The sequence below is a fragment of the Bos grunniens genome, chromosome 17 (assembly GCF_055505025.1).
Source record: "Bos grunniens cultivar Pamir isolate PY7600 chromosome 17, Bosgru_T2T1.0, whole genome shotgun sequence".
Taxonomy (NCBI): domain Eukaryota; kingdom Metazoa; phylum Chordata; class Mammalia; order Artiodactyla; family Bovidae; genus Bos; species Bos grunniens.
This window is the reverse complement of record NC_141181.1, coordinates 58,672,892-58,682,296: the sequence shown is the minus strand read 5'-3', so window position 1 is coordinate 58,682,296 and position 9,405 is coordinate 58,672,892. Positions and strand designations below refer to the sequence as shown.

At 46.7% G+C, this 9,405-nt stretch overlaps 1 long non-coding RNA gene across 1 annotated transcript; it reads right to left on the bottom strand.

Moving 5' to 3' along the window:
- Positions 1–6,294: 6,294 nt before the first annotated feature.
- LOC147355502 (uncharacterized) lies at positions 6,295–7,289 on the bottom strand. Its single transcript, XR_015144585.1, has 2 exons — positions 6,908–7,289; positions 6,295–6,641 (listed from the first exon to the last, which is right to left on the bottom strand). It is a non-coding gene; the product is annotated as an uncharacterized LOC147355502 (long non-coding RNA).
- Positions 7,290–9,405: the final 2,116 nt, after the last annotated feature.

The following is a 9,405-nucleotide window of genomic DNA, read 5'->3' as shown; positions in this document are numbered from 1 at the left end:
TAGATTCAATATCTGTAAGAGGCTAGGGGAAGAGGCACAGAGAGTCACTTCTCAATGGGTATGAAGTTTCCTTTGGGGGCAGTGGGAAGGATTTTGGAACTAGATAGAGATGATGGTTGTACAACATTGTGAATGCACTGGACATAAGTGAATTATATATACTCTAAAAATTGATTAATCTTATGTTTGCAACTCTTTGGACTATATCCCACCAGGCTCCTCTGTCCATGGGATTTTTCAGGTGTGAATTTTACCTCAATTTTTTTTTTAACATATCGGAGGAAAAGCTTCCTCATCCAGTAAAAATCCGTCCCACAATTTGAAGCATTTACATCACTGAGCAGAGCCCAAAACCTAAGGCAGGGTCTCCACTCTGAAGCAACATTTTCTTATTTCCTCAGGAACCCCTGTCAACCAGTCTAAAGAGGAGAGCCCTGGCACTTCAGCCTACAATGCAGCAGCTTCCAAACTGAAACCAAAGATAAGAGTTGAGAAAAGAAGGCAGATTCTAGGTCATTTCCAAACAGCAAGTCCTGCCTTCTCCCTTAGAACCACAAAACAGAAGTGAAAGTGAATTCGCTCAGTTGTGTCCGACTCTTTGCGACCCATGGACTGTAGGCCACCAGGCTCCTCCATCCATGGCATTTTCTAGGCAAGAGCACTGGAGTGGGTTGCCATTTCCTTCTCCAGGGGATCTTCCTGTTAAAGGGTCACGATCTGATCTGCCTGGGGATGAGGGCAGCTGGGTCTATGTTTGAAAACCATTGCAGGAAATACCTGCAATTTAGAACTGTCTATAAATAGTTCTAGAGAGTGCAGGGCCACCACAGACTCCTTTTCCCAGCCCTCCTGTCCACGGATGTACTACTTTTTAAAATTCCCTTCAGATAATAATTTATTTCCACCCCTGGCTTTTGATCTTTCTTCGAAAATCACAATCTTATTCCTTCAAGTTCAATGAGTTGAGGAGGAACTCAGCAAGGGCTTCAGAAGATTCTGGGGATGAGAGTGAAGTTAACGGGGCTCCGCGCACCAGAGCACTGGCTTGGTTCCTCATGTTCCTCGAGTCCTTGAGTCTTTACAAGAAGCAGGGGCATTAATTTTTCCCTCTGCGTGAATGAGGCCACCCACGGGCCCCAGATAAGAGGCGGTGGTGAGGGAAAGCCGAGCCACGCAACTTACTCACAGCTCCAGTGGTCTCGGTACAGAGCAACTTTAAGGGTTGAGGAGAGGATTAACAAGAAAGCAGAACAAAGAGAAATTTGGATGATTTTTGTAATGTTTACATTAAGAATTCCAACCACCTTGTGATACTCTACTGTAGCTCTCAACTGAGGGATTCTTGGCTATATGACATTTTTAGTTGTTAGAGCTAGGGAGGAAGGGGCTACTGGCACCTACTAGACAGATGTCGGGAGGCTGCTCAGTACCCTGCAATGCACAGGACAGCCTCTGCAGCAAAGAATAATCCGACCCAGAATGTCAGTAGTGCCAAGGCTGAGAAACTCGGATATACCACATCTACATTAAAAGCCTGTTTTATTTTGTTTTTTTGAACATACAGTAGTCAATAAGAAAAGGGAATTTTACACATGAATACATAAATAGGATCTCAAATGCTTACCCAGAGTATGTCCTAATAATAACATTCCTAAAATAAAAAATAACACAGGACCTTGAAATCTTCCTTATTTTCTTCATTAATCTACAAGGCTACAGGCCTAGGGATTGTTTACATATGTGCCTGAAATGCTCACATTAGGAAAAGCTTTGCCATGGAGGAAATCTAAATGGGATTCTGGGACTTTGAACTCTATTTCCAGATAGGATGGCCTAGGTGCCACACGATGTGAGAAATTTTCTAATAGTAATGCAAAAATGCTTATAAATATAGGCAAAGAGGTGACTCACTTCTCCTGGGGTATTCAGTAAAAAATAGCCAGGAAGGCAGATTTTGAACTTGGCCCTCTAGCAATTTTTCAAGAGAATAGAATGAGGAAGAATATTTGAGACGAAGAAAGAGCTAAGACACTGCTATGCACTGAATTGTGTTCCCCCAAAGGAAATGTTAAAGTCATAATCTCCAGAACCTGAGGATGCAACCTTATTTGGAAATAGGGTCATCACAGATGTAACAATTAGATCATACTGGAGTGTGCCGACCCTTAATCCAGTATAACTGGTGTCTTTATAATAAAAAAAGAAACACAGTCACACACAGGGAGAATGTCATGTGAAGATGGAAGTGGAAATTGAGGTATGCAGTTGCAAGCCAGGGAATGCCAAGGACTGCTGAGAACTACCAGCAGCTGAAGAGGCAAGGAAGGATTCTCCCCCACAGGTGACAGAGGGAGTGTGGCCCTGCCAACTCTTTGAGTTTTAGACTGCAGCCTCCAGAATTGTGAGAAAATAAGCTTCTGTTGTTTCGAGCCACCCAGGTGGTGGTACCCTGTTACAGCAGCCCAAGGTTACTAATGCAGGCACACAAGAGTTAAATAACATAAAATTCCTTCATTTTGAACAAACAACTGGATAATTGTTTCAATTAATGTGGTGGTGAGTAACAGAAGAGTCAATGTTGAAAAGATACCACAGTACCTGTCACATCTTTCTTGAAGGCTGTATGGAGGAGGTGTGACTGTGGAAGCTGTGAAAAAGGATGAAAGTGATAGAAGGGAGATGGTTTGATAAGCTGAGAATTATGCTAAGAAAAGCTGTAAATGCTAAGATGAGAGGCAACATGTAGAGTAGCATCAATGCCAATTCTCAACTAAACTATCAACTGGGAAATTTTTGAACCCAGGATATCAGTAGTTTCAAGGATTAAAAAAAAATATTTAAGGCTTTAATGTCAGGATTAGAATCAAAAAGGAAGAGATAATTGAAAAGAAGGAGGAAGAAGAGAGGGTAATGAACAAATGGAAACAAATAAATACAATTCCATATTTATAATACCAAAAAGCATGAAATAAAAAAGTTTCTTTTTAAAGTATGTACACAACCTGTACAATGGAAACTACAAAACACTGCTGAAAGAAATTTTAAAAGACTAAAATAAATGGATTGGTATACCATGTTCATGGATGGGTAGGGTAAAATTGTTAAGATGTTGATTCTCCCCAAACAGATTTAACGTGACCCCAACCAAAATTCCAGCAGAGTGTTTAATAGAAACAAGCTGATCCTAAAATTTATGTGGAAATGCAAATGACCTAGAACAGACAAAATAGGAGACATAAGAGATGCGAGTTCAATCCCTGGGTTGGGAAGGTTCCCTGGAATAGGAAATGGCAACCCATTCTAGGATTCTTATCTGGGAAATCCCATGGACAGAAAAGCCTGGTGGGCTACAGTCCATGGGGTCACAAGAGTCAGACACGACTTAGTGACTAAGCAACAAACAAAAGAAGGTATACAATGACCAGTAAACACGTGGAAAAATGCTCAACACAAGTCACCAAGGAAACGCAGTTAAGAACCACAGTGAGATACCACCACGTCCATTAGAAATGGCTAATATTAACAAGATTGATAAAACCAAGTGCTGATGATCTGGAACACCTAGAAGCAGACACTGTTGGTGGGAATGTGAAAATGGCACATCTCCTTTGGATAAAAGGTCTGGCAGTTTCTTAAGAAGTAAATGTATACCTACCACACAACCCAGATACTCGTAGGTATGTATCCAAGAGAAATGAAAACATATGTCCACACAATCTCATACACAGATTATCTATAAGAACTTTTATTCATAACATCCAAATCTGGAACCAACCCAAATGCCCATCAACTAGGTGAATCTATAAACAAATTGTGAAATGCTGTTCCACAGTGAAAGGAAATAAACTACTGATATATGTAACAATGTGGCTGAATCTCATAAACCAGTAAAAAGAAGCCAGGCACGAGAGTACACACTGTTTGATTCCATTACATGAAATTATACAAATTGTAAAAATGGAGTGACAGAGAGCAGATCAGTGGTTGCCTGAGGGCAGAGGTGAAAGGGGGGACTGACTTATTCCAAAAGCTGGAAGGGATTTGGAGGGGTGGAGTGTTGGAAATATTCTATACTTTGATTGAAGTGATGGTTATCCGGTTGCAGACATTTGTCAAAACATCAACCCATACACTTAAAATGAGTGCTATTTATTGTGTGAAAATTACACCTCAATAAAGCTGACTAAAAGAATAATAAAGGTAAAGTCAAAGATCTCCTTGATACTTTGGGAGCGTAAGGAGACTTGGCCGGGTTGTGGTTTAATTCTGCTTAGTGTTACAGCAGGCGACATTATTCCAGCGTTTTGTTGACATGCAGCTAGAGACCAGGACTCTGAGTTTTTCTCCGCTGACTTATGTGTGTGTCTACCCAGTGCTCAGTAAATGATGACAGTAAGAGGTTTGAGATCAATTCTCATCTTGTGTGCTCTGCAGCAGGGAACTCTGATTGTGATTCACAACATTCTCTCAGTGTCAGCTTCTCTTTGAAAACACAGAGAGTGAAAAATGTGTCCTTTACTTGAAAGAGGGAGGCCAGTTTGGGTAAGCACCAGCCTGAGTCAAGAGCCGCTGAGCACAGGCTCTGACTGGGAACAGTTGTGACACTCACTCTTCCCCGGTGATCTGCAAACCAGGAGCCCTGGTGGGGCCTGCTGGACTCCGCATGAGGAACCTGACCTATTGGAAGGTGACAGTCTCACTGACGGATTCTCTCCCACCTCTGCTCATGACAGACTCATAGGGCCTGTCAGCACCCAAAATATGCCCACAAGTTTCAGCCCATTCTCAGGCCTGATGCTATATAAGCATAAACCATCCTGCAGGTGGGAGGATGGCTTGTCCTACACCCTGGGTAACCAACTGCTGTGTTGACAGCAAATAACTGTGTGAGCTATTACAAGAGCAAGGGATGACCTGAGGCCCAGATGCGGACAATCCAAGAGCCAGTGTCAATCCACCTATCGTTCTGAGGTCCAAGCGGCCACCACGTGAGGGCCCCGATGACCAGGGAGAATCCAGCAGGTGTCCCAGGACCAGTTAATAAGGTCAGGCTTTAGCCCACCTGGTGCTGCTAGCAGGGAAGCACAGGATGAGGAGGCAAGGTGGACCTCTGCCTCGGCCACCCAGGGATTCGGTTCACCTCCCCACATCCCACTCCACTCAATGCCTCCCATGTGTATTCTTTGATTTAGATAATTCTCATTGCCTCAAAAGCCTGCAAACTGCTAGTTTTAACACTGCTTCAAGACAAGTTATCGGTATGTGTCTCTGAGGCAGAGTATTCTGGAGCCACCAGTGTTCTCTTCTGTTTCAAGTTGTTCTTATGGCCTGTGTTTCTCTACCTAGAAAGTCAATCTCTGCCCTCATTCCACCCTGTCCCGTTCTTTGAGTTAAATGTCTCTCTCCCTACAAGACGGAAAGCCCTCTGAGGACAAGTGCTTTATGTCTCTTCTTCCTTGTTAGACAACAGAGCTGAGCTTACTGACTGGTATATAATCAATATTCAGTAGCCTAACCGCCCCCGCCTCAACCATATTCCCTGCTGGGGGGCAATGTGAAGCCTTCCCTGTGCTATTTGGGGAAGCAAGACCCACAGGTTCCAGGAGCAGAGAGGAGCTCAGTCCTTAATACCAATGAACACTTGCAAATGGTCCCAGGACTCTTCCTGACATTTTAAACCCTATGCCAGATGCCATAGCTCAGTTCTGACTCAGGAACCACCTGCGACAGTGGGACCTTGGGCTCCCCTTGCTCACCCCATTCCCCAGAGGCAGCAATGGCACAACTTTAGAGTCCCAAGATTTTCACCAGATTCACCCCACCTCCGACCCCTGGGAGACCAGATGTAACTCACTTGAAATCAAAGTTTCTTTATATGTCTTTTGGCAGGGGATGGGGACGAGTGGGTGTGGGAATCCTAAAGGAGATGTTCTAATGAACTTATTTTCCTTCATTTAAGGGCAGGGAGGTTTTAAGTCATTTTAAAGATTCCTTCTCCGTTTTACTAAAGCTTTGTTTGTTTTCCCAGCAGATCTACTATGATAATTAACTAAGGTCCCTAGACTCCTCTCCCCAGGAGGCACTAGTAGTAAAGAACCTGCTTGTCAATGCAGGAGACATAAGATGTGGGTTCGATCCCTGGGTTGGGAAGATGCCCTGGAGAAGGGAATGGCAACCCACTCCAGTATTCTTGACTGGAAAATCCCAAGAACAGAGAAGCCTGGCTGGCTACAGTCCATAGGGTCACAAAGAGTCAGACAAGACTCAAGCGACTTAGCACACACAGACTCCTCATGAGAGGGACATGGTTTTATTAGGCCGTGAACCCCTTGTGGATATTCATGGCTTTTGATCCTTTTTTAAAAGATTGAAAATCGTTGGTATAGAAGAAGCAGCAGAATCTTCATAAGCAAAAGGCTTGTGTTCAAATCCCAGCTCCACACCTTCAAAATGAAGTAACTCTGGGAAGAGTATTTATGTCACGTTGGAAGTTCTGTAGAGGGCTGTTGAGGGGTCTTTCTACATGGAAGCCCTCCTGGGCTACCAGGTCAGAGAGCACTCACGTTCTTTGGGAACTCCAGCCTGATGCCCGTAGGTAGTGACATCTGCTCTCTTCACCCACGAGTGCAGGTGATTCCATCCTACAGACGAGGAAACAGGCCAAGGGAGGTTACTGAGCATCCCTGATAATGATAGAGAGGGGCTGAATCTTGCAAGCAGAAGGGAAGAGGAAAAGAAAAAAAAAAAAAAAAAAAACCCAAACCCAAAATCATGCTTCTTTGTTCGCCTTCTGGAACTCAGACTCCCGACTTGCCAGAGCGAGCGCTGCGTTGAGTCCTGGAATGCTTTTCGAGACGAAGATAGCCTCCCCATCCTGTCGTGTTTTTCACTCTCCCCTGACTCCCACCTGCTTGTTGCTGTCTGCTGTGTCACACCTTCTGCACACGCGGAGCTCAGAGCTGAGTCGGGCTGGGTGAAACCAGGGCTCCATCTGCCCGCATGCTTGCTGGGGGGTGTCTGAAGGTAACTTTGTGCCGGCACCCTTTGCCAGGAGGCTGAGAAGCCTTCTGCAGTGCCACCCGGCTCCCATCCACTCTCGGCAGAAGAAGTCGGTACCAAATCCAGCCCCTGGTGCCACTCAGCCAGATGGCAGGGGGAGCAAAACAAAAGTGACCTTGTTAGCAGACTGTGTCTTCCCCGGGAGAAGCTATTTTTGTTGTGGTTGTGAACTGAAGTTGTCTCGGCTGAGTTCTCCTTCCCTGCAAGGCTGTGGAATGTTAATTTGTTCCAAAGTTCAGTATTTTGATTAGAACCAGGAGTGCCAGATTTTGTCAGAAATATTTTGGAATGGGGTAGGCTCATGCGCGCTCACTCTTGCCGGCTCGCTCTCTCCTTCTCCCTCTCCCTCTTGGCCGCTGTACAAAGTAAATGTTGCTGCAGCAGCTGCTCTGGGGCAACAGCCCAGCACAAATCGGAGCTGAGGGGTGAACCCGCTCCTCCCTGCGTGCGGCCGTGACCTCATCGCCACAGAGGCACCCGGACTGGGGACAGATGTGAGACGGTACTGTCAGGATACACCCTGGGTTCGTGTGGAAAGAGCCGAGAGCCCGACCCAGAGCCTGGAACACAGGGGTCCTCAGTAAAGAAATGTGCGCTGGAGGAAAACATGAGCTCCTCCAAGGCTCAAGGCCGGCAGAATTTCTGTAGCCAAGAGGTCACATTCAATGTTTGAATTCACATCAAAGGTTTTGGACTCCAAAAACCCTCCAGGTCTTTATCTTTGGTTCTTTTCCCCAACCATCTTCACTTCTCTCTCTCTCTCTTATGAGTTATGAACCCAAGTCCTGTACAAGTATATTGTGCATTGCAGAATAAACACAGATAAGATGAAAGTGCCCACCAGCCTCCAGCCCCAGTCCTAGCCCTGCAGGCCTTTTTGGACGTAATGAGGTGCAGGCCCCTCGCCACTGCCTCATGGTGATTTGATCGTATCAAACCTATTATTTGTCATCAGTCTGGTCGATGAAAATCGGCTTTTGATTTTGGATTTGATTTTTTTGTTTGTTTGTTTTATAGCATAAGAGTAGTTAAAAGCATGGACTTTGAACCCAGCTTCCCTGTGATCTGATCCTAGCCTAGTAGTAGAAGCAGCAGCAGCAGCAGCAGCTGTGTGGACAGGTTACTCAACCTGGCTGAGTCCATTTCCTCGTGTGTGGGATAGGAAGGTTTCAGTGTTTAGTTCCAGGCTGGTTCGGGGTGTTGAATGGACTTACACGTGCAGAGTATTCAGATCGGGCTGGCCTGTGCAGCGCCCTGGGTTGGGGGGTGGGGGCGGTTATCATCGGCACCATGATCTCCCTGGTCACACATACCCCCGGCCCCACACCGTCCCTTTCAATTTTGGGCTCGACGATTTCCCAGGTCTCCCAGGTTCCACACCACACAGAACTCTGGAGCAGGGATTTCTGGGCTTTTGTTCCAGCCTCCGTGCAAAGAGAGAACAAATACTTGGGGAGGAGCAACTTTCCTGCTTCTTCCAGCTGGGACCATGAAAGTCTCACGGGTGGAGGGATACCTCCAGAGGCACAGAGGCCACGGAGGCAGCCAGGATGAGAGCATCCTATAGGCCAGCTCTCCTCTCCCTCTCTAGGGCCAGCGCTGACCACAAGGGCAGCTGTTGAGGAGGATTCTGAAGTACAGTAGGGATGCTGATAGAGAGCCCATGCTCTGCTGTGAACATAAGGGAGTGGTGGTGCCTGCTCTTTCCTGTTCCTGCTGCCCCCGCTCACCTCCCGCCCTTTCTACCCCGCCACCAACCACCACTGGTTTGCCTGCCATCAGTGAGAGTAAGGGATAAAAGCTCTGCTGAACCCAGGATGCTCAGGCTTTGCTTCTGGGACCCTTTCTTCCTCCGCTTGATCTACAGTTTCCTGTGTATGGTCATCTCCAGCAGACAAACCTGGACGCCCTGGCCGCTCCCTCATCCATACTCCGCCAAAGTGGAGGCTTGGTGGGACTCCTGAGTGGGTGTTCAGAGACACAGCAACACAGCCCCCGGCTGTGTTTAGAAGCACTAGTAAGCCTGCAGTGAAGACCCAGCTCTCTGAGATGCCTGTGTACTCCAGGCCTCGGATCGATACTTGGCGGGGAGGAGCAGGTGTGCGTGCTGTATACACAGAGGCAAGCGCTGCAGTTCCAGGCTGCGGCTCCTCAGGAGCCCGGCCAGCTCCCCTCTCCCTCTCGTTTCCCTTTGCAGGGTCAGGGAACCGTGGGGGCTCTGCTGCAGGCTGACACCTGCTGCTGCACACACCTGTGCTAGATGCCTTCCATGCAGACCGACGGTCTGTCCTTCTTCCTCTCTTCCCTCCAGCAGCTCTTCCTCCCTTTTCCCCCAAGGGGGCCTTT